The sequence below is a fragment of the Cyprinus carpio genome, chromosome A17, assembly GCF_018340385.1.
Source record: "Cyprinus carpio isolate SPL01 chromosome A17, ASM1834038v1, whole genome shotgun sequence".
In the NCBI taxonomy this organism is placed as follows: Eukaryota; Metazoa; Chordata; class Actinopteri; order Cypriniformes; family Cyprinidae; genus Cyprinus; species Cyprinus carpio.
This window is the reverse complement of record NC_056588.1, coordinates 5,563,788-5,588,396: the sequence shown is the minus strand read 5'-3', so window position 1 is coordinate 5,588,396 and position 24,609 is coordinate 5,563,788. Positions and strand designations below refer to the sequence as shown.

At 36.3% G+C, this 24,609-nt stretch overlaps 1 protein-coding gene across 1 annotated transcript in view; it reads right to left on the bottom strand.

Moving 5' to 3' along the window:
• LOC109108044 (leucine-rich repeat and fibronectin type-III domain-containing protein 5-like) overlaps window positions 1-23,907 on the bottom strand; it is a 54,584-nt gene extending 30,677 nt beyond the window's left edge. Inside the window, exon 1 of the mRNA XM_019121216.2 lies at window positions 23,055-23,907. The gene's annotated coding sequence lies outside the window, so the exon portion shown is untranslated. The remainder of the gene's footprint in view (window positions 1-23,054) is intronic.
• Window positions 23,908-24,609: the final 702 nt, after the last annotated feature.

Below are 24,609 nucleotides of genomic sequence, written 5' to 3'. Positions count from 1 at the left end.
TATTTTTGACAGTTTCTTCCTGTTAAACTAAACTTTTATTTTGATGGGTTGCCATGAGGAACTTGCAGCTGCTATGTATGTGATATGATGGTAGTTTTGTCAAATTAAACGGTAAAATGCTAATGAAGTGACTCTCAGAGCAGCTGGGGATGAAATTTGTGTATTCATATCAACATGATGAGACAACAGAGGCTGAAAACACTGCAAACGTCGTCCGCGCTTATGTAAACAAAACAGTGCATTGCACCATCCGCCATTCATTCATTCATTCATTCATTCATTGCGGAAATTATGCAATACGTGTGATGTCAAATGCTTCCGCAGATTTGTAGTATTACTATAGAATTTTACCTGAACATTGCAAATCGCACATATTGCTTTTTTCTTGGTTCTTGTCAACAGTATCTCCGCCATGATAAGCACTGAATGAGTGACAGGCTTTATGTTGTAACATTGTGCAAGGTAAATAAGAGGGTGTCATCTAGTGGAGAAGACTAATGAAAAGATCCACATTAATCAGACCTTCTTTTAAATGTATACTGAAATAAATACCGGAAAAGATCGATTTGTGGCTTTTGAGAATCAATATTGAATCGACGTCATTTAAAAAAACGATTAATCTAAAAAAAAATTTTTTTGCACAGCCCTATCTGACAAGCCATGATGCTCTCACACCACACTTCATGTTCTCACGCAGTGAAAAATAAATCAAAGAGCATAGAGGAAACTGACAACAAGCTGAAAGACAAGACAAAGCAGGTCATTTTTGATATTAAACAAAGTCTCAACTTTCATTTTTTCTTCACTTTTTAAGAAATTTAAACAATACATTCCCATTTGTGGCTCTTTAATGTGTCGTGACAGACCACCGTAGCACCTCAGTTCAAGCAGCACATGAACTGATCATCTCTTCCTCTTTTTAAAAGTTACAGCATGAAATAAACATGAAAGAACATCAGAAGGTATTTTGTTCAACCGCGGAAAGACACACACCACTTTCCCCTGACGTTAATCTACTCTCCTGTCTGGTTTGTGTTGGATAGGGAAAAGTTTGCTAGGTATCTTAAAGGGTTAGTTTACCCAAAAATGAAAATTTGCTTGTGTTTTACTCACCCTCGAGGCATCCTATATGACTTTCTTCTTTCAGACGAATCCAGTCGGAGTTAAATTAAAAATTGTCCTGGCTATTCCAAGCTCTATCATTGAACAGTCCACAAGTCGTCAAATAAAGCACACACATTCAAAATAAAACTCCTGGGGGTAAATAAAGGCATTCTGTAGTGAATGCATGCGCTTTTGTATTTCAAATGTAGTCATATTCAATATTTCTATATTTCAAATGTAATAAACACTTTTCTCTCACCGTTATCTGTCATACACGGAAACCGTTCCGGCAGATGTCATAGTACGTCAGTGTTGCATGATTAGTTATGAATGTGGAAAGAGAACAAAACAAAATGCCAGTCACAAATTAGAAGTACAAACCAAGGATTTGCAAAGAAAAATGTCTAAATAATTTCGATATAAACCAAGAGGAGACTGGTTTTCCTTCACTAAAGTAAGGAAACTTTGCTTCATTTGCTCCCATAGCCTAAATAAACTTGCGATACTAGCATATCTCAGAGGCGCGTGCGCATACGTTCTGTGTTGTCTGCCGGAACGGCTTCCAGGTATGACAGATAAATGCATTCACTACAGAAGGCCTTTATTCACCCTCCGGCTACAGAAGGCTTTTATTCACCCTCCGGAGCCATGTTTGGCACATTTTATTATGAATGCACGCACTTTATTTGAAGACTTGTGGACTGTTTAACTGCAACACACGCTGACAATGATAGAGCTTGGAATAGCCAGGACAATTTTTAATATAACTCTGACTAAATTCGTCTGAAAGAAGAAAGTTATATACACCTAAGATGACTCGAGGGTGAGTAAAACACAGTCTAATTTTCATTTTTGGGTGAACTAACCCTTTAATATAATTTTGTAAAAACAATATCCTGAAAAATATCTTACAAATTTATGCTGGAAAACAAGACAAATACGCATACACACTATATTATTAACACAATATTAAGTGATAGAGAACAAAAATTTCTTCTTTTTTTTTTTTTTTTTTTTTTTTTCTTTCTTATCTTTTCTTTTTTTTTTTTTTTTTTTTTTTTTTTTTTTTACCACAATCAGTGTGTAAGTGGGTGGATCTTGTCCCAGACCAGTTACAATCTGGAGCAGATTTCATGGCAGTAATCAAAAGTCTGACTTTGGCTAGATCAAGCAGCTCTGGACATGCTAATTGTTTCTCCTAACCTTCACCCCAGGAAATGTAAATAAGCAGGATCCTAATCATAATCCACATCCAAATCCGGACCCAGAAGAACTTCTCAAGGTGTGCCAGACTTTAAGAAACAACCAAACAGCCTTAGACACACCACAGGGTAAAGAGCTCAATCCAAATGCTCATGATGCACAAGAAATACATTAATTCCAAACAGCAACCACAACTGAAAGTGGTATTTGGTGAGATTTCATGTTTCTTTGGGTATAAATAAATTACACTGCTGTACATGCAAAGAAGCAGGTGTTTACACTGATACACATAAGCACAGACTCAGATGCACACCGAATAGATCTGGTTTCACAGCATGACACAGATGAGGATGGCTAAATGTTAACAGACAAAAATTTTTTCCCATCGTGCATTTGTTTTGTTTGATTGATTTTAGTTTGATCCCTAAATCCTCTTGTCTCCTGAATGAGCATTTGCAATGCATGGGTCACATGGTTCCTCACGCGTATAAGGACAGCTTAACCCTAAATGTCTCTGTGGAGTTGATCATTGCCATCTGTTTGAGAGCTGATGTGGTTTGATGCTCACCCTTGGCTATCCGCACCAGCCATGAATAGACATAAAAACCTACAACAGATGGATACGCCACAGCTCTGTCAAACAGAGGACAAGTACACACACAAACTCATGGTTCAGAGAAATAAACGTAAATAAGCACATAATGTATGACAACACCAATAAATTTCTGCACGCTCATTACTTCTTGATACGCCTCAGTGACTTGTCCTGCAATTGAAAATCACACAACTCTACTAAGCATACTATTGTGCTATACTCTCAATACTCACTTGTATTCACGACAGTATAAAAAGGCTCTCAAGCAAGCTCTATGTCTCAGAAGACATCTTTAGATGTCTTGTTTTCTCTGAAGAGGCTAGAACAGAATGTGGGGGAGTAAATGAACAAATATCTGGTCAGAGCATGACTGGCACGGGCATGTATTTTTTTCAGTGTCTGTACCTTCCTATCCTTCTCTCCAGCAGTGCTCTGATCTTATTTGCCTCTCTGTATTGATTTTGCATTTAAGGATTAATGCAGAGTCTAATGGACAATGAGTAGGAATAGCACCCCACCTCCCTCTCAGTCTTCTCGGCATCAGGAGGAAGGGACCGCCGAGATCTATAATCAGTTTGTTTTGCAGCAATGCTCACTGTTGTTTCTGGCAAATCATTGGCTTGTCTTTTCTGCTTAGGAGCTGAAAATTCAAGTTGTTCCTCAAGCACATAATTTTCATCAGAATTGGTGTCTAGAATCAAAATATTTTCTCGAAATATCAGAGAAATACTATATACAGTAAGGAAACAAACAACAAAATAAATAAATAAATAAAAAACAAACAAAAAAAGTTTTAAAAAGTGGCTTTAAAGAGAAATGCATCTTTACGAATTACATAATTATGGAGCCCTGCACATGGCAAGCAGGAAAAAAATTGTAGCCTAAATCATGTGCATGATTTACTAGCCTATTTCATTCCCTTGATTCATAAATTGCGTGCACGATTTACTAATTCATTCCCTCTATTTGCTAAATTGTGCACACGATTTGTAAATTGAGAGAATGAATTAGTAAATTGTGCCCACGATTTAGCAAATTGAGGAAACAAATTAGCAAATCGAGGGAACGAAATAGTAATCATGTGCATGTTTTAGTACATCGAGGGAACGAATTAGTAAACTGTGTGCACAATTTATTTATTTTTTCTTGCATGCCATGTGCGGGGCTCTGTACATAATGAAAGAGTTTTTGTTTTCGATTTGAATTATTTAGTTTTAAAATAGTAATTTAAAGCATTCTATAGATATATTTATCATGTCGGTGAAGCGCTCCTGCTCAAGACCAAGACAAAAAAAAGCGCATCCTGTTTATTTTCCTCATTTTACAAAAGCACAAGGTTTTGTTGATATTATAAGTGCACACGAATATAAGTACACCCTTTGCAATTCCGATTGATGTATACTCTTACCTTTATGAGAAAAAATGACTGCATATTTTTATGTTTCCACTGTTATTAAAAACAATGCGCAAGTGATTGTGCTGGTGCCTCCATGTCCTGCAAAGCACACTTTAGCTTCCACTTTCTGCACAAACGATTGGATATGTGCCTAACAGCGCTCATTTATCTAAGCTAAATGTTTAAATTAATACTGTGAAATGCATGAAGTGTTTTATGTCTGTTTATTTTAGACAAGTTGTGTTGGTTTGAGAAGGCTAAATTGATCAAACATAATGCTCAACTCACTGTCTGCAGCTGCCGCAATTTAACAAACAGAAAATGTTCCAAACACATTTCTAAATTAACTTGATAAAGAAACAAAAAGAAATATGACCACTTTGCCATTAAAAACCAAAGGTGAACTATTTTAATAGCTGTGTAATGGGGAAGCGAGAGAAAGAAAAAAGACACGGGATCCAATCGAACTCGAGCCGAGAATTCTCATAAGCTGTTGGACAAGGGCCAGGCCAGGCAGGGCTCTATTCGTTCCCTCGTTTCAATTAAAAGTTCCCCCCAGCTCGAGGGCCCCCAGACTGCACCATATCCATATGCACCTGCATACCCTGATGCTACGTCACTGAATGTCATTATTGATGAGCATTACATGATCTTTGAATATTATCAATCTTTAAATGCAAGATATTTAAAGTGTACCTAAAGTATACTTGCAATAGTTCCACTTTAGCACCATCTCATATACTTCAGTATCTTTAGCAGGACTTCAGCAGTACTTTCGCACAATTTAAGTGCATTAAATACAAAATTAGTTTTTCCAATTGAGCAGACTTTAAGTATACCAGTTTAGTATACTAAAAGTACAATTGCAGGGTGTTTTTATTAAGTTCATAAATATGTAAATATATATATGTAGTATACTTAGCATGAAATAAATTATTTCAAATACATTTTAGTATATTTCTTTTTCACTAGGGTAGTTCTGTCATTATTTACTTTAAACTTTGATTTTCTTTCTTCTAAAGAACAGAAATGGAGATCTTCGAGATTCTGTTTCCCATAAAACAAAAGTAATGAATATTTTTACTGGAAAGCTCCAAAATGGTCAAAAAAGCAATATAGAATTATAATAAAAAGTAGGCAGTATGATCAGTGCTCTATATCAGTGTTGTTAAGTGCAGAGATACTACTGTTCACTTGCACAGATGTAAGATTATTGCATTTTAGTCAGTTACTCTCACCACATGCTTTGTATAAGCTACTCTTTGAATTAAATTCCACTCAAAATTTGAGACTTGCATGCAACTTTTGCAGTGCTTTTTGTCAAGTTTGACAATCCGCTTTCTTTGTTCAAAAAAAAAAAAAAAAAAAAAAAAAGAATTTTGAACATTGTGCCTAAGATCTCTTATTGTGTTTCTGAAAGGAAAATATAAAAATATAATAGAGTTGGAATGACATAAGGGTGAGCCAACGATGACAAAATGTTCATCTTTGGCTGTCTATTCCTGGTAAAATGTTTAGCTCATTTCTCATTAAAAAGAGAGCATTATAAAGTGATTTAGGGAACAGCATAAAAATGATTGACTCTGCACTTTAAAACTGATGACTTTGTCCATCCAGCTTTGCAGTTGCCATTTGTGCATTGTGGGTTTTTTTCTTTCTTTTTTCTTTTTTTAGAGACAGGTCTGGTTAAGCCGGCTGTCTCAGCTCCTCTGGGTTCTCCAGCACCTGTGTCTGCTGTACCTGGGGTCTCTGCAGATGGAGTTTCTCCCTCCTCTCCCTGGTGGTGTTTCATCCTTGTGACTCTCCAACTTGAATCTAAATCACACTGCACATAGCTGTCTGGCTCCTCCATTCCCCACCGTTTACCGTCTAGTTCCTCATCAGCAAAGTTTGGCTTCGAGGCACGAGGTTGAGGCCTCTCTGATCAATGCTGCATGGAATGAGGGCGCTCACTCATTTCACTTTAAACCTGCCTGTGGCATTCACAGAAACATGCACTAACACGCACAAACCTAACGCCAACTGTGCCGGTGGTGCAACTCAGATTGTGCTCTCACAAAAAGCACAATATCTTGTCCATATCTGGGACATGGAAAGAGACAAAAATCGTTTGTTTAGGATTTCAAGCTTACACCACTTACATTTGGTCTCTCAGAAGATTGAGAAGTCGGCCAGGACAGGTCTCTAAGATGTTGCTCTCAATTATTTCACAATGTCTGTCTCAGTGGTCCTGTTGTGAGAGCCACCAGTCACCGTCCCACACACACTGACTAAGGGTTCGTTCAGATCACTTGTATGGTCCATTAGAGCTACTTGCCAAAAGCAAATTCACTGGCTGATTGTTCACCTAGCGGTCTGAAAGCTCTAATACATTCAGAGAGTGCATCTCTTCTTACAAATACAAATAGCAAGCTTTCTTGAAAGAGAAGGGTAGGAAGCAATAGCATCACTCCACAACAACAACAAGAATTTGTGCTGATTCACCACACTCTCAGAATAAAAAGGTACAAAAGCTGTTACTGAGGTGGTACCTTTCAAAAGCTACACTTTTTACCTTATTTACCCCTAAATGCTACATATTAGTACTTAAAGATATATATTGGTTCCTAAAGTGTACATATTAGTACCTAAATGGTACACTTGAAAGGTGAACACTATTGTACCTTTTTTTCTGAGAGTGCACCTGCTTTATTTTGTTGTCTTGATTAGAGTACACTTTCCAAAAAGAAATATACAACTACACATTATAATAGATAAAGAAGACTAAATTTTAATATCAAGGAGAGTAGGGATCGACCGATATGCATTTTTCAGGGCCGATGCCGATACCGATTATTACAGATCAAGGAGACCGATAACCGATATTTTGAACCGATATGTGTCTAGTGTAAAAATGAAAATTAATGTCAAAATTAGGAATAAAAAGGCCTCTGACAAAGACTCTCTTTAAATTATTTTAACACATCTTTAATTCTGAGAACTGTTCATAATAACAACATTAATATTAATAATAACAACAAACATAAAAAGTGCTGGGAGCATCCATCAGCAGCATTCTGTAAACTAAGTAAAACTTGCATCCATCAGCAGCATCCTATAAACAAAGTAAAACTTAAAGCAAATTTAAACAGCAACAAATGAACAAATAATGGAAAATAAATGTAATCTCTCTCTCTCTCTCTATATATATATATATGTATGTATGTGTGTGTGTGTGTGTGTGTGTTATATTTAGCATTTTATTTGCAACCCAGAATTGCATTAAAATCACACACAACCCATATTGTAATAGTGTTTTTTTTTTTTTTTTTTTGATGTGTAAAACGTTTGTTTGACTGTTTATCACGGCGATACAAACTAGGAAGTATACAGGACAGCGTCATCCAGAAACGTGCAATGTGAGATTATTGACAATTTACGTTATTAGCATAGGGTTATTAGCAGGGTGCGATTTGTGAAATAAACAGAGGGTGGGATGCTTTTGAAAAAATTTTATGAAATGTTTTTAATACGACGGAAATTGTATTTAGTGTGATCTTAGTTTAATAAAAACATTGTTAGCCTACGTTAGGCCTATTAATTGTAATGATTTAATGTCCACGGTTATTCAAACAACAAATTACATCGAGAAAGCGAGCAAAGAACACAACGGAGCTTTTTGAAACTCCGAATCAGTTAAACCATTGCGTCGCAAAATGATTCACTGTTTCGATGCGCTTCAATCGGATCGCGTATCGCCATAGACCAGAAGGGGGGAAATCCCCCCCCCCCGGCAAATCGCACCCTTATTAGTCAAATGAGAGAGCGCGGCCGCGGAGATAACTAAATCAGGAATAGGGAGCTCGCGTCGCATCAGGGCATCAGAGCTCGCGCTTGATGCCCTTTCAGCTCTTCAAAATTGCATAATGGTAATTCTGAATCTGTATGATAAATTATTTTGCAAACATGTTAGAATAAAGCAATATTTCTCCAAATATGCTCAATTTTTTTGACTAAGAGCCCTAACGGAACGGACGCTGTTCAGTGAAGCCATGAACAACAAAAAAAAAAAAAAAAAAAAAAAAAAAAAAAAAAAACGCAGCAGACGTGAGTGAATTCATTCGTGTTGATAATCTATTCACAATATAACGTTAAGTTGGCCGAATGGTGAGAGAAGTTTTAGTTTCACTATCTCAGCACTGATGTGATGATCCGTTAAAGCATATCACTGCAATGACGGACATTGACCAGGAATTCACAGTATAATAACTGAACGGGGCTTGTCATCATAAATCGATTATATTTAGGTGTTTTGCAACTTCAGTGTAGTGATTTATTGCAACTTCAGGAACGTTTACTGCATTCTTACCTTCGAGAGATAACTTATTGATGTGTGATGATGATCACTGAAGCAAGCAGCTCCTGACTGTGCTTTCGGTGTGAGAGCGGAACATTTTCCAGCCGCGCCAGCCGTATTGATTGGCCAGGCTCGTGACTCCCAACAAATCAGACGGACGATGGGCGGGGCTTAGTCTAGGCCACAGAGCTGTGCGCTCTGACTGAGGTGGCTGTTTCAGTGCCAGATCGCGCATTTCAAAATAAAATGGTTTTATCGGCAAATCGGTTTTGAAAATGGCCGATGCCGATAACAATAAAAATGCTTAATATCGGCGCCGATAATCGGCCACGCCGATAATCGCTCAACCAATACACAGCAGCTTTATTTTAGTACCACTGAGATACTATTATAGTGGTCTTTAATGTTTTAAAGTGCCCCTATTATGGGTAATGAAAGGTTCATATTGTGGTTTTGGGAGTCCCCAACAACAGACTGACATGCATGCAAGGTCAAAAAACACTTTCATTATCTTAAAATATGCATTTATTTTTTCCATTTTTGCTTAATGACTCCCAAACGATTCGTTTAACGATTAATTTTTCCAAACTTCTCCTTTGCGTGACGCTAAACTGCGGTGATTGGTCTGATGACCTAGTCAGTTGTGATTGGTGAACTGCATGCAGCGCAGGTCAATAACAGAATGCCCATCATCATTATTTAGCCCACAGCTCCGTGGTAAACACCCAAACCGCCATGTTATATGTGTTAGCCCAATGCAGAAATGTATTAATAAAGCACTGCAGTTTGTACACTAACGTATTGCTCTATTCTTTATCAGAACTACAAGTAATAACAACAACAGACATTCACTATTCATCCATACATTTCTAGACAATTGCGAGTGGGCGGGCATAAATATGCTAATGTTTCAGTTTGACGTCAACTTGAAACAGTTAAAGAGTCGTTTTAAAAACTGCTGTCGACTCTTTCTTTTGAAAGAAAATAACTTTATACACGGTGCACTTTTAGATTCAAAACTTTGCAGGATGTTCGCTTGAAAGGTAATTTTCAAAAATCCATAGTAGGGGCACTTGAAGTAAGTTTAAAATAAGTTTTTTTTTTCTTTTTCTTTTCTTTTTTTTCTTTGTTTTTGTTTCTTTGGTAAACTTCTTAGTTTCAGTTAACTATAATAAAAACTATAAAAATAATAACTTCAAAAACAAAAAAATACACAAAACCATAAATTAACATATACATATCAAAACACAAAAACAAATAATAAAATACAAATATATATATATATATATATATATATATATATATATATATATATAATTTATATATTTATGTATCTATTATTCCTTGCTGTCAATAGAATTGAAATTAAAATCATAATGATTAATCTCATGACCTCCATGGCTCCAACCATTCTTTAGAAAGCAGAATGAAGCAGTTTGTAAAAATAGTACCAATTTATGCTCTAAAATTTTCCACCAGCACTCTACCACCTTCTCGCGGGCCCCAGTTTAAAAACCTCTGGTCTTGATGCTTCCATAGAAGAGTTAGACCACTTTAATAACAATACAGTAGCTAATTACACTGCTTTGTGAATGACGATTTGTTGCATTCATGTGTTGCTTCAATGACTACTAGCCCTAGCATCTCAAAGCCCATCTCAAATGGTCACTGCAGGGGAAAAACCAGCACAAAGTGCTCAAAAATCATACGGCGTATTGATCAGGCTCATAGTGCATTCATCTAAGCACTGTTCTCAGCCTTTCTATGGTCATATTTTTGACTCTGAATAAGCCACTCTGCTATGAAGTGCTGCCCATGATTAATACTGAAACCATTAAATAGCCCTTGGTCTGAGATGATGAACGATCCACATTCAGCTCACTTATCGTCCCTGAATATGTATGAAAAGCCATCAAATTTAATGCCACTTTACCTTTCCCAAATGCAATATGCACTGGGATGTCTGTCTGCAGGAATACAACAATCCACCCCTTTGTAAATCCTATAAAACATAGATTATGCTATGTATGCTGACTGCATGTGGACAGTATTGCAGCTGTATTTCAAAAAGAATGGGTCCACGTGGATTTCAGCCACTGTGTGTGGAAATGCTGACGACATGAAAAGCTAGAACCATTAGACAGTGAACAAATCACAGAGGTATATTTTCAAGAAAGCAAAACAAACAAACATCAGCTCCCTTAAAGGGCTTCCTCCTGTGACTTTGTGCATTGCAGCTTTATTATCACAGTCTCTGTGTTTTCTGTGTAATAGCTGATGGCTTACAGTGTAGACATATTTCAGCAATTATATGTATTTTTTTAGGTATGTGTGTGTGTGTTGTGTGGGTGTCCCATCTGAAGAAAAACTCTGGTAAGTCATGCATAACAGTCAGACAAATAGGACGAACTAAAAGCATTCGCTCCCACCGTGATGTTTTCAATCATAACATGTCACAAGCGCTCTAGTTTCAAATCATCACACATACATGTATGCGCACATATGCGGTACGAGGAGGGTATCAGAATACACAGAACAAAGGAAAGCCTTAATCATCAATACGCTGCAGCATCCTAATGAATTGCTTCTTCTGAAGGTCAAGACAACAAGCTGCAAATTAGGGGTGATCAAGCCAACAAAGCACTATATGGAGAGTGACTGGAGATGAATGCCCTCTAGGCTTATCCAATAAATGCGAGGAGATAATTACAGGGTCATTAGAATTTAATGATACTTATGATTTTGCTTCTACTCGTGCAGTATAAAACACATGGGGCTAGCAGAGATGACACTGTGGTGTATCTCTGACCTAGTAACACATTTGGAGTAGGGCTGTGCGATATGGACAAAAAAAACCTATCACGATTTTTTGATCAATTTTGCGATTTCGATTTTAATCACGACTTTGACACACACAGAAATGCTTTACAGTCATAAATGCATTCAGTATAAATTTGAAACATATTTCCAAAAGAAAACCAATGAGAGCTTTATCAAAAAGTTGTAACATGCCTCTAGAACAGACATAAGTCAAAATAATCACTAAGTAAAGCTGTCAAACAAAATGTCTAGACATAAAAATAAAAAAAAACGTGTCCAGGGCTTTTTTTTTTTTTTTTTTTTTGGCCATGCATTGGTCATAGAGCTCATTGTAGCGGTGCCTCAGGTGCTGAAATATATTTATTGCCTGCGGTTCACACGTACTCCGTTTGCAGTGCGTATACAGTAACGTTATGTGTATGCGGTTCAGAAGCAGCAGCGAGAGCGAGTTATTGTTACGCGAAAGCACATTAAAATAATGCACGAGCGCGAATCTGTCCACTTGCACACAGATTTTCTTTGCTCTGTCACAAAACCAGACACGTGTGCTCAGATACACGCTGCTCTCATCCGGAGAGAATGCGCGCACTTAAAACATGTCTCCTCTCACTCACAACTCTCTTTATGCTCATGCGCTAGATATTCATTCTTTTCGCACCTTTCGATTTCTAACCTTTTCTGTTCACATCTTTTACCGCATGCAGTGCGTGCAGTGTGAACGTTCTGATCCATTAACATGGGCTCGGAAAAAATACGCATCACAGACATGTCGCCTGTGTATGAGAGTGTGTGTGTGTGTGTGTGGTTCTGTTCTCGCGCTCCACTTAGGTGCGCTGCATTCTGATTGGATCGGGTAGCATACTGCGGGAGGTCGGAACCGCGGAAAATCGTGCTATAAAGCGATTTAGAAATCGCGCACGTTCAAATCGTGATTTTATTACGATTTCAATTAATCGCACAGCCCTAATTTGGAGACAAAAAATAAATAAATAAATTACCACATAGGTCAGTTAATTTAATCCTTATGAGGTTATATCCTCAAATAATTAATTAAAAACACAAAAAATGTTTAAGATGACAAAAATTCTAGTAGAGTTTGATTTATGCTATACTGACATGCAGTGATCCCAACACTTTAAAAAGTATGAATATTGTTTCATTAAATAACTATATATGAAAAGGTGCATTTGATTTAAAGAAAAATAGCAGACTTTTCAGTCAAAATAATAATAAGTTTATCTTAAAAGATCAAAAATTAGATACAGTGTTAAAAATGAAAACTACAAATAATATGGTAACGTAAGCTTAATTTTGAAATGTATGACTATCATTAGTTCAACAAAATATGAAAAACTAGAATGTATTTGTTAGAAAAACAGTGCACTTTTCAAATCAAAATTTCACAAAAAAGAAGTTTGTTAGGTCTTAAAAGATGATGGATGAAGGATACAATTAGATATAGTGTTCAAAATTAAGATACAACATATCTGGACAAGTTAAAATATTATGTATGTATGCATTTATTTTATAGAAAAAGTATATACTTTTCAAGTCAAAGAGTTAACAAAAAAAGTGAATTAGATCTTAAAATATAAAACAATATAGAAACAGTGTTAATAATGAAGACAAAATATATTTTGATTCTTAAGCTAAAATGTAAAACATAATATCAGTGCCTTGAGAAAATGCCCAATTAATCTATTTCATATTTACTGTATGTATATTTATATTTTAAGAACAACATACGTCTTCATTTAGATAAACAGGCATGTGTGTGTGTGTGTGTGTGTGTGTGTGTGTTTGTGTGTGTGTATAACTGAAACATCTAAGGTGGGCAGACATTCTGAGATTTTCAAGTCAGTTTCCACAGTAACCAAGGCAGTAGCCATGAAGAGCAAAACCTTGAGTGGATTTCAATGAAACTTAACACTGCTTTTACACAGATGAAGGTTTTTGCTGCTTCTATTATGACAGAATTGTTGGAACCTTGAGTTTATTCTCCAAAGGTGAAGTCACACTGAAGTCCACTATCTTTATCTATAACTTATCTAAATTAGCTATATAACACTGCGTAAAATATGTATGTAATGTGTCTGAAGCTGAAGGAAAAGAAAATGTTGCATAAGCCTATGAGGCCATTCAAGCATTATAATAAAGCATTCAAGAAATAAGGCAATCAGCTGAGCAATGTGGAAAGTGGATCAAAGAAAAAATAAAAACGCAGAGAAGCCTTAAAACAATGCAATCCTCCGACGGGAAGTGTGGCATCAAAGCTATGCTAATGCTCGTAAACAGCTCAAAGTAATGCAACAGTCACATGCGATATCTGTCACATAACACGAGAAAACACAGCAATCAAAAGTAAACACTTCAGTACCTCGCTGCCATACTGCACATAAAACATTTCACATGTGTTTAGCTAAACATTTGGAAATGTCTTGACATCTAAGAAAAATGCAGAAACCAAGCAAATTAAATGTTTTCCGCTCTGGGGGAAGAAACAAACTGCAACACAGTTGCCACTCACAACTACACTTCAATGGTTCCTAGTATGATTTGTGCAAAATAAACAGTAGATCTTCATCCGTGAAAGTAATTACAATGCTTCAGTTTCCTTTCACTTCTTTTTAATTGTTATTTCATAGTTACTGGACCAACGTTAATCATAAGTCTCAGTCTCAGGACCGCCTACAGCACGTCTAACGCATATTGGACACAATAAATGGAAAGATAAGTAAACAATAGCAAGATCTGATCAATTTCAAGTAATCAAAGGAAACAAATGAGGTTAAAAAGGAACCAGTTAGCTGAAAGAAAATTCAAATATAAGCAATACTTCTGTTTTCAAGTTTTCCTGGGAATTTTGCATTTATGAGTTGGGAAGTAATAATTCAGGACGATTTTAAAACTCTGCTTCAAAAAATTAATGAAGAATGTGCATCAGTGTGTTTTGTGTTTATATTCAATTTATAAAGGTACTGTAAATTAAATCATTATATATTCTGTCATAAACGTACACTGTATGATATCATATTTTGTATATGCAACTTAGATTTATTTGTAATGAAAAAATAATTCTGCTAATAATTTCAACAAATTTACATACACCATGTTTTCTCACTAACACGCACACAACTTTTTGTTTCCCATTAATAATTACAACTTTGTTGTAGTGTTCATGACTTGAACACACTATTATTACTTCTAACCAGTTCTAACAACACAATTTACATTGAATGATGTTTATACCATTGTTTGATGCAACTGCATGCCGTATTTTTATACGAAAATAAACAAGCTGAAAACACTAACTGAAAAAAAAACTTTTAGTGCTTTTCTATAGTATTAATCCTCAAATGTCAACTATACATCAGATTGGTTTCTTCTTTAAATTATAAAAAAGTGAAAATATGAATGGTATTATAATGTTATACTAAAACTAAAATTAAAATAATGGGAAAAACCCTTAAGATAACATGTAGGAAGAAATAACACATCTTAAGCATGCAGAATAACATAAGTGGACTTCGAACGATTAATTGCCACTTTGAACGATTACGTAATTGTGGCATCCATAATTGTAATCGCGATTAGAAATTTGATTAATTGTACAGCCCTAGACACCATATTTGGCTACACATCACATTCACTTTCAAATGTACAACCATTCTTGAATGAGCTGCCACTTTCCTCATTCTACTACAGCAGAATCACTGAATTCATATTCTCCCCTCCTAAATGTCATATAAAAAGCAAACAATGACTCCACGTCACTCAAACAGTATCTACCGATCTAAATGGATGATTCTTTTCCAGAGCCTGGCTAACCTCTGGTAGTGCTTTGACAGACACATTTTAGGATCTTTACATCCTCCCAGGTGCTCATTGTGCTCTGTGGCATCTCTAAAGATGGTGAGTGGCACCTCTGGAGTGACAGACAGCCTTTGCTCACCTCATGAGCCTGCCTATGCTGGGACATAAACTCACGGTGACAGCCTACATTCAGGCCTCCCAGGTGCCTCCTCTAAAACAGCTATTCAACCTTTCAGCTTCTTAATGAGAATCAACAAAGCATCAAAGCCTTTCTAAACTCCTGCTTCCTGTCTTTCACTACATGATTCTCTCTCTTTGCAGTACAGTGGGAATGAATGTCAAACAATGCAAACTATACTTTTTATTGTATATGTGTAGTGACATGGCATTTTAAGTGACCTGCAGTGTGACAAGCCATACTTCACCTAAAATAATTTTAAACAACACATTATTAGACTTGTCACAATATCATAATTTCACACCGCTGCAGTATTCATGTTCAAAATTAATATACTAATACCACAGATGGTGCTATGAGGTAATTGTTGTTGGGCAATAATGCAAGGTAGCTTGAATTTTATTTCTTAATCTATTTTAACTAAAAAAAAAAAAAAAAAAAAACATGCAATCATATTAAATTGTGTTGTTTTCCAAAACTCAGCTGTTTCAAGTGTTCAATCATAAGATTCTTGGTTTCTATATGTGTATTTACACTTGCTGTTAAATAAAAAAAATCTAAAATCTTAATGTTCAATAAAGGAAAAAAAAAAGTTTATGTCTATGTTATATACTGTATATATATAAATAAATACATTTAAATTTAAATTAAAAAAATATATATTCTTTACAAATGACAGAACCTGTTGTTGGCTGACAGTTCATCTGCAGATCTTTTCTTGTAAAGGATACTTTAAAGTCAACCAAGGCCGCATTACCTCTCCTCAGACATTAAGCCAACATATTTCATTAGCTGTTATCTCATGCCATCCCATGGTTCCTTTTCCCTAATTTGCACTTTTCAGAAAGTGCCTAAAGTTTGTATATTTTCAGATAAATATACAAGTAAAAATCCCTGATCCACACAGGTCACAACAACAGTGCCATTGCCCCCATTAAACATGAGCCTGAAATAGTTTGTGGTGTGTGATAAATCACTGGCTAATGAGAGAGAGCGAGGTGGTGGTGCATTTGTATTCTGCCCAGCTGTTGGCAGACTATCTATCTGCTTTGAGCCTCTCATGGCCATAGAGGGAGGGTGAGAGACTGCATTAAGCCATTATAGTCTGCCGTTCACCCTGAATACAGATGTGCATACAGCAATTTCAGTCCATCATTCAGTGTCAATATGCACAGGAGACAGAGGCCAGAGGAGGTAATCATATACGCAATAAGACACCTACAGAATCTTTATCTTCATCAGCCGTGCCAAGTGAAGTGCAATTAGGGTCTCCTGGCATAGGACACATCACCTAGCTGCTCTTTACAGTTTGTGCTTATGTACGCCTGTAGATAAGCAGCCATTTCCATTACCAGAAACTGGTGCAAGGATACAGCAAGAACTTTTAATGCGCTCTTTACCACTTAAGCGAGTATATCAAGCATGCTGGGTGGCACTGTCTCATTTTACAGCTGCTGCAGACGTCTTTTATGACTCAGTATCTGCTCACTTTAGTAAGATCTGCTTACTGCAAGCCAAACCTATCTGAAAATCTAAAATAAAAATATATATAATAAAAAAAATCTAAAATGACAATAATCATAATTAGTTATCATGATTATAATTTCTGAGTAAAATAATTGTGATTATCAGTTCAGTGCAGCCCTAGAAAGTAGTATCAAATACTCATTGATACTAAGTAACATTTCTGTTTTGCTCATATATGCAGAGCCAAGTAAATATCTGGAATGTTTACTCTTATGCTGCTTTGTCATGTGAACCTAAGCATTAATTTGATAGATTGCCCAAGCATGCGGCACTCTGGACCAGATTAAGGCCATCTATGTTGTGGATGGCTCTTCCTCTATGTCTGTAATCTGATCGGTTCAGATAAAATCAGGTCTAATGCTTTGATGCACTCACCAACACAAAACACTTCCTTTCTCTGAAAACAACCCAAATATTTATCCCATTTTCACTTTGCGAATACACAACTAATATTTGCAAACAGTTTAGACAGGGGATTGGCATTGCTGAAAGACCCTATAATAGGGATCAGAGAAAACAAATATGAAATGTTTTATGAAATCATTCCAAGTCAGTTCTGTTTAAATGAGTCTTAAATAAGTGCAGTATGGATGCATTGGCTACTTTAAAGAGATAGCTTTGGTTAGCTAAGCTCTATTAATCTTGTTATGGATGACACAGGCCTTGCTCCACACAGAGGAAAGCAGAAGGTAGTGGTGATATGCTAATGCAGATGACAGCTAATACACGTTGATGATTTATTTCTAGATCAGAGAGGCCGGATGAAGCTTCAGTCAACCAAAGACTTTCAGTAGTACTGCAAAAAAAAAAAAACTGCACAGAATATCAACAATCTTATAATCTTCTATGACTCCATTAGTGCTTTAGATCACAATTCTCATTTTATGGTCTACTCCACCACATTTCTTAGAAGTCCGTGGTAATTGAGTACACAAATGTGGGCGAAATCGTGAAATCTGTCAAGAATAAGCTCAAAGATCATATTTCACCCCATATTTAAAAAGAAAATCTGGGGAATATTTCACTCCTACATAAAAATTAAAAACAATACTATTATATTTTGCATAATAGATTCTATTTAAGACAAGTTGTATTGATGTGATATGGCATAGCTCAGGGATAGGCAACTTCGGTCCTGGAGGGCCACTGTCCTGCAGAGTTTAGCTCCAACCCTAACTAAACACACCTGAACAAGGCAATCAGTGTTTTCGGGATTACTAGATAGATACAGGCAGGTGAGTTTTTTATGAGGGCTGAAGCTAAACTCTGCAGGATAGTGGCCCTCCAGGACCGGAGTTGCCTATCCCTGGCATAGCTATTCAAAGCAATTAAACCTATTAAACTAATTTAAGGATAGTTACCCCATATACTCACCCTCAAGCCATCCTAGATGTATATGACTTTCTTCATTCAGATCAATACAATCAGAGTTATATTTAAAAATGTCCTAGCTCTTCCAAGCTTTTTTTTTTAAGGGCCGTGAATGGTGATATTCAATAGTCTAATAGAAGTCCAAGAAACTGCATCCATCCATCATAAAAAAAGTGCTCCACACGGCTCTGTGGGTCTAATAAAGGCCTCCTGATGCAAATCGATGGATGGACTATATATATATATATATATATATATATATATATATATATATATATATATATATATATATATATATATATATATATTTTTTTTTCAGTTTTTTCAAATTTCATGACTGAGATTCTTTTTTAAGTCATGAAATTTGAAGAATAATGTATAACTTTATATATGCATACACACAAATTTCAAACCAAATTAAAACACAAATAAAATATGACAACTTTTTCAGTCATGAAATTTGAAGATATATTCAGGTTTGTAATTGATGAATAAATGATGACAACATTTTTATTTTGGGGCAAACTATCTCTTTAATATTCCAAAAAACATCAAGTTTCCCTAATTCAAAGTATAATATATGTACTGTTACTATATATCCACATAATTTGGGGGTGAAATATGACAATTTCCTCACACAGTTAGATGTGGCGCATGGTTTTAATATTGAATATACTACTAAATACTCTTCAACATCATTAAAATTATGCTTTGATAAAGTCCATATGTTTCATTTGAGCTGGAGCACTTGGAGATGGTAGGGAATCCGCTAGAGTATTGATAATGCTATTATGATATTATTCGATTAGATAACTCATCTTTTGTCACTTCCTCTTCCTTCTGATGATTTATTCCCTATTTTTTACCCTTGATGGCCTCTAATTCATGATCATTTTTCTGTGTTCATGTCTCGGTAGACCACATCAACCACAATCCAGTGCAACAGCGCTGCAGACACAGGGCAACACACATTCACTCTGAACACAGAAGAAAGCCTCCATTCCCTAGCACATACACATAGCTAATGGCATTATTGCCTCATTGGCCTTTGTACACAGAATCTATTTCTATTCACAGCTGTCAGTTTTCTCTTGCTTAAAGCAGCAAGGTGGCAAGATCAAAACACGGCACCGGTGCCTCAGTGACAGCTCATTATCACAGACAAACACCCCCTAAAGTGACTCCAACTCGAACCTCTGCCATTTTACCTCACTGCCACTCTGAAAACAACCACACTCTCCCCATCTCCGAATGCCAGCACTCCTGAATCCCACACTCAGAATGTTTAGAGATGATCATGACCTCACTGTGGCTGTGTTGTAATTTTATGCAGCTTCAAAATCTAGCTGTTTTGACTGGAATTGTTTCAGTTTATGCCTCTCGCCAAATGTTCCCTGAATGGCTGCCGAAAGCTTTTTACATCCTAGTGACTCTGTCCTCTGTGACTCAAAAATAGCTTCCAGAAAATTCAGGTGGTGCCTCACAGCATCTACAGAAACACTGCAGGGTTGTTTCAACCTGTGCAAACCTGTAATAAAAGAAAAGCCTGGGGAGTCTGAGGTGTAACTTTTTTAGGGACAATATTGGCAAACATCTCGAGCGGTCATCGGTTGTGTATCTTATAGTTGGATATAAGTTTGAGTTTTGACCTCATATCCAGTATCTAATCTATTCTGACATGTTTACATTCATCTGTTTGGTTTAATTCATCTGTTCGAGCTGACTGAACTCATGGACAGCTGGCCAGCCAGGCCTTCAAATACTCCATACCAGTCAGAGCAGATACACTGTACAAATCTTTCCCAGAAAACGACATGGGTGATTGGCTGAGAGATGACTTAACCTTGTTATGTAGTCCATGACATCAAACAAAGTCACAAAAGCTAAAGGAATAAATCTAGGTTTATTCTTTACTCAACCATACATATATACATTACCAGTCAAAAGTTTGGCATAAATACATAGGACTGCCAAGAACTTACCAAGGCTGCATTTATCTGATCAAAAATACAGTAAAACAGTAGGCTAATATTGTGAAACATTGCTGCAATGTATTTTTTTTTTTTTTTTCAAATATATCTTAAAATGTAATTTTTTTCCTGTGATGCTAAGTTGAATTTTCAGCAGCCATTTCTCCAGACTTCAGTGTCTCATGATCCTTCAGAAATCATTCTAATGTGCTGATTTGGTAAGCAATTATTATTCTTTATTATTAGTAATCAATTATTAAGAATGAGTCTTATTATTATCAATGTTAAAAATGGTGGTTAAACTGCTTTATATATTTATGCGGGAACATAACATTCTTTAATTAATAGAAAGTTCAGCATTTATCTGAAATAGAAACTTTATAAATGTATTTAATGTCATTTTTGATAAATTTAATTCTTCCTTGCTGAATAAATTATTCATTTCTTTCTCAAAGCAACAACAAAAACTTACTTATCCCAAACAGTTTCATCAATGATATTAATAAGAAATGTTTTTGAGCAGAAAAATCAGAATGACTTTTGAAGGATTATGTGACACTGAAGATTGGATTAATGATGCAGAAAACTCGGCTTTGATCATAGGAATAAACTACATTTTAAAATATTTTAAAATTGAAAACTTGGTAACAATGTACAATAAGGTTCCATTAATTAATGTTAGTTGATGTATTAACTAACATGAATGAACAATGAGCAATACATTTATTACAGTATTTATTCAACTTTTTTATTCAATTCAACTGTAAAACCTGACAGGTCTGCTGTGACTGTAGTCTGCTTTATTTCAAGTGAGTGTGGTAATCCTAAAAGCATTAACATGTTTTTTTTTTTTTTTTTTTTTTTTACCCTTTCCAATTCCTTACTCAAACAATCACGCAAGCTGTGGGAATCATTGCGCTCTTGCTGGCTTCTTGGCTTCATCTCATCATATCATGGGTCTAAGCTCAGCAAGAGTAATTAAACAAGTCTGAAGGACTTTCTGGCATCCTGGCACCACATTCAACACAACAGACAGCCACAGGAGATTTAGGATTGGTCATCGATGCTAGAAAACATGCTAATTTCAATGTTATGTTAAGAAGGGGAATCAGTGTTACACATTTTACACGTTAAAATAATTAGTTCCAGTTAACCATGAGGTCTACATACAAGCAGTTCCACAAAACAATTACACACTAAATATGCAGTTCCTTAGATGTTCTGTGACATGAATACCCTATTATAAAGAATATGACCCTCTTTCCTTCTATATTGTCACCCCAAAACCAAAAAACCATAATTCCAAACACCAACCACCACCAAAAAAAGTGCACTCGGCCCTCAGAGCTGCTGTATGGGCCATAAATTGAATTATAGCACCACCAGCCAGTGGAAGAGGTGCTGCAGTTCAGTTACCTATCTACTCAGTGTTAAAACTCAAACACTGTGGCCAAAAATATACAGCAGCTTTATATCAAACAACATATCTCATATGTTTGTGTTTAATGAACTCAGAAACAACATATACAACAGTAATTGCATTTCTTTTCAAATAATTCAAGACAGATTGAGGATTTCTGTCAAAGCAATTGATGGAATTGGACTCAGTTTTTAAAATAAAATATATATTTGTGGTTTATTATTCTGAAATTAGATGTAAAATATAATTTTAAAACATTATATATAATTTATACTTCAAATATTTAAAGTATTAAAATAGTCAAATAATTCATTTGAAAAAAAAAAAATCTAAATGCTTTTTTTTTTGGTAACAGATAGGCTGATGAAGACTGATAGAGAATGTTCATATTGCTGTACATGTATCAGGTGAACGGCAAATGACGATAAAACCTAAGCTGCAATGACAAGAATTTGTCTACTAGGAATGTAGGTATTCAGAATAATCAAAAAGCTGCGCACAGTGTTTCTTCCCTCTTACATTAATATTAACTATGCATGCTTGAAATTCATTATTAAACCATTTGCAGAAAGATGAAACTACTCCTGTGCTTTACATCACACACAAAATAAATTTTTACGGGGAAAAAAAAAAATCACAATATAAAATACAAGTTTAAGCACTGCTATATTCTTTGTCTTCCTGCAGTGAATGAAAATATCACGTTTATCGGAAAAATTACATGTAGCCCAAGTGCACATATGACTGATACGCCTCCTATATCATTGACTGGATCTGTGCCAATGCTGAAGACTATTACTTCATTGCTTCTGCTAGTCAATATTTCACACACACACACACACACACACACACACACACACACACACACACACACAAAGCAACAAAAAAACACCTCATGAAAATGACACTCTTATGGTCACCATTACTTATAACAGAGCAGATTACGGATGTGGACGCATATGAAAGAAATGATTTCAATCTAGTCTTTCAACACAACCCCCTCTACCGCCCAACAACCACACAAACCCATCCATGCCATTATCTCAACTATACAAGCACTCAGACTTAACCATGACTATATCTTTTATGCATGAATCTGATGCTCCACAATATGGTATTATGAAGCATTTCAATGCACTTATTTCTAATTTCTGAGAGCAAAATAAAATGTTCTACTCCCGAAGATACATATTGACCTTGCCTAAAAAGACATTCAGACACTCTCAAAAGGTATTTGGACTCTCGGCACCGATTCTTCAAGGAGGTCGAGAGGGACAGTTCAATGTGAAATGCCACTCAATATTCAGACAGAAAAGTTTACCTAGCAGAAGGAACGCCAGTCCGGCTTGAAGCACCGAGGGTCAGAGGAACCGAATCCTCTCACTTGTCATATTTTCCCATGTTGTGTTCCACTGGATTCACACTAAATTCAAAGGTGCGCGTGATATAGAGGCATCCAACTCCCCAAAGCCCATTTCCAAAACCACTAAAATCCAATGTTTTTTTGTTTTTCCCCCTTTCGACGTAATGGGTAGATATCTCCAAAAAACGTACTCTGAGGAACAATCAAATTCCTGCGCAATGTGCCCGACGCCCCTCAAGAAAGCCAAGTACTTGTTTTCCCCTCAGAAGCGCGGAAGCTCGTGCCATTCTCCTCCCGCCCGTCGACGCACCTCGCTCGAGCGCGAGCTTTCGTCCGCATTAAACCCGGGAAGTCAAATCAAATCTCAACAGGGAGATCTTCTTACCACCGCACCTTTACAAGCACTTCCTCCCCGCTTAATCCACACAGTCACTGACCGACTTCCTTCCGCGCCGACCCTCCATCCAGAAGGTATCAAAAGTGTCTTCTCCTTGGGCAGCGTACGCGCTCCACACGCGGCTGAAGATGGATTTATAACTCGAAATGTCTCCTACAAGTCGATACAAGACACATAGGATGCTGAAAATTTAAAGAGAGGTCTAATTAATTGCCCATGAGGCGGAAAGAGGGAGCAAATTCCTCATCATAACGGTCAAGCTGTTTAAACAAACTAGTTTTGCACCAGCCACTGCCTGGGATCATCAGTACGGCTGTTCTTTCTCCCCTGCTGTTTGGATTGGGAGAGAGAACGCAGGACGTCATGACGGATTGGCTCAGACTGACGCTCGCAATACTTGATACGTGTGTAACTCTGCGCCTCTCAGTGAGAAGTGAGAAGTGCTGTTGATTTAGTGCTCGAAGACGACGGAAAAGGTAAAGAAAACCACGAACTATGGCAAGCTGCTTTAGCGTTTATTCCTTAGAACATAGTTTTTTATCTAGTAAATCATCCAGTAGTTATGACTAGGGACTTTTAATTTCACTAGTTAACTTTCCATCCTTTAATCATATTAATTACATCCTTTAATCCTTTTCATTAAAGGATTTGTTCACTTCCAGAATTAAAAAAAAAATTAAAAAAAATCCTGATCATTTGCTCACCCCCATGTCATCCATTTTGTAGTTAAAAAGTAAATACATTTTTATTAATTTTTTTTTAGAAAATTACTGATCGTTTCACTAGATATGACCCTTATTCCTTCGGCTGGGATTGTGTAGAGCCCTTTGAAGCTGCATTGAAGCTGCAGTTTGGACCTTCAACCCATTGGCCACCATTTAAGTCCATTCTATGGAGAAAAATCCTGGAATGTTTTCCTCAAAAACCTTCATTTCTTTGCAGCTAAAGAAAAAAAGACATGAGCATCTTGGATGACATGTGGGTGAGTCAATTTTCAGGAAATTTTTATTCTGGAAGTGAACTAATCCTTTAAGGTGTGGCACACATGTCGCTTGGCGAAATCTCGCAGATGAAATCCAGTAATTCCAATAGGAGGTGATCAGGAGTCTCACATAG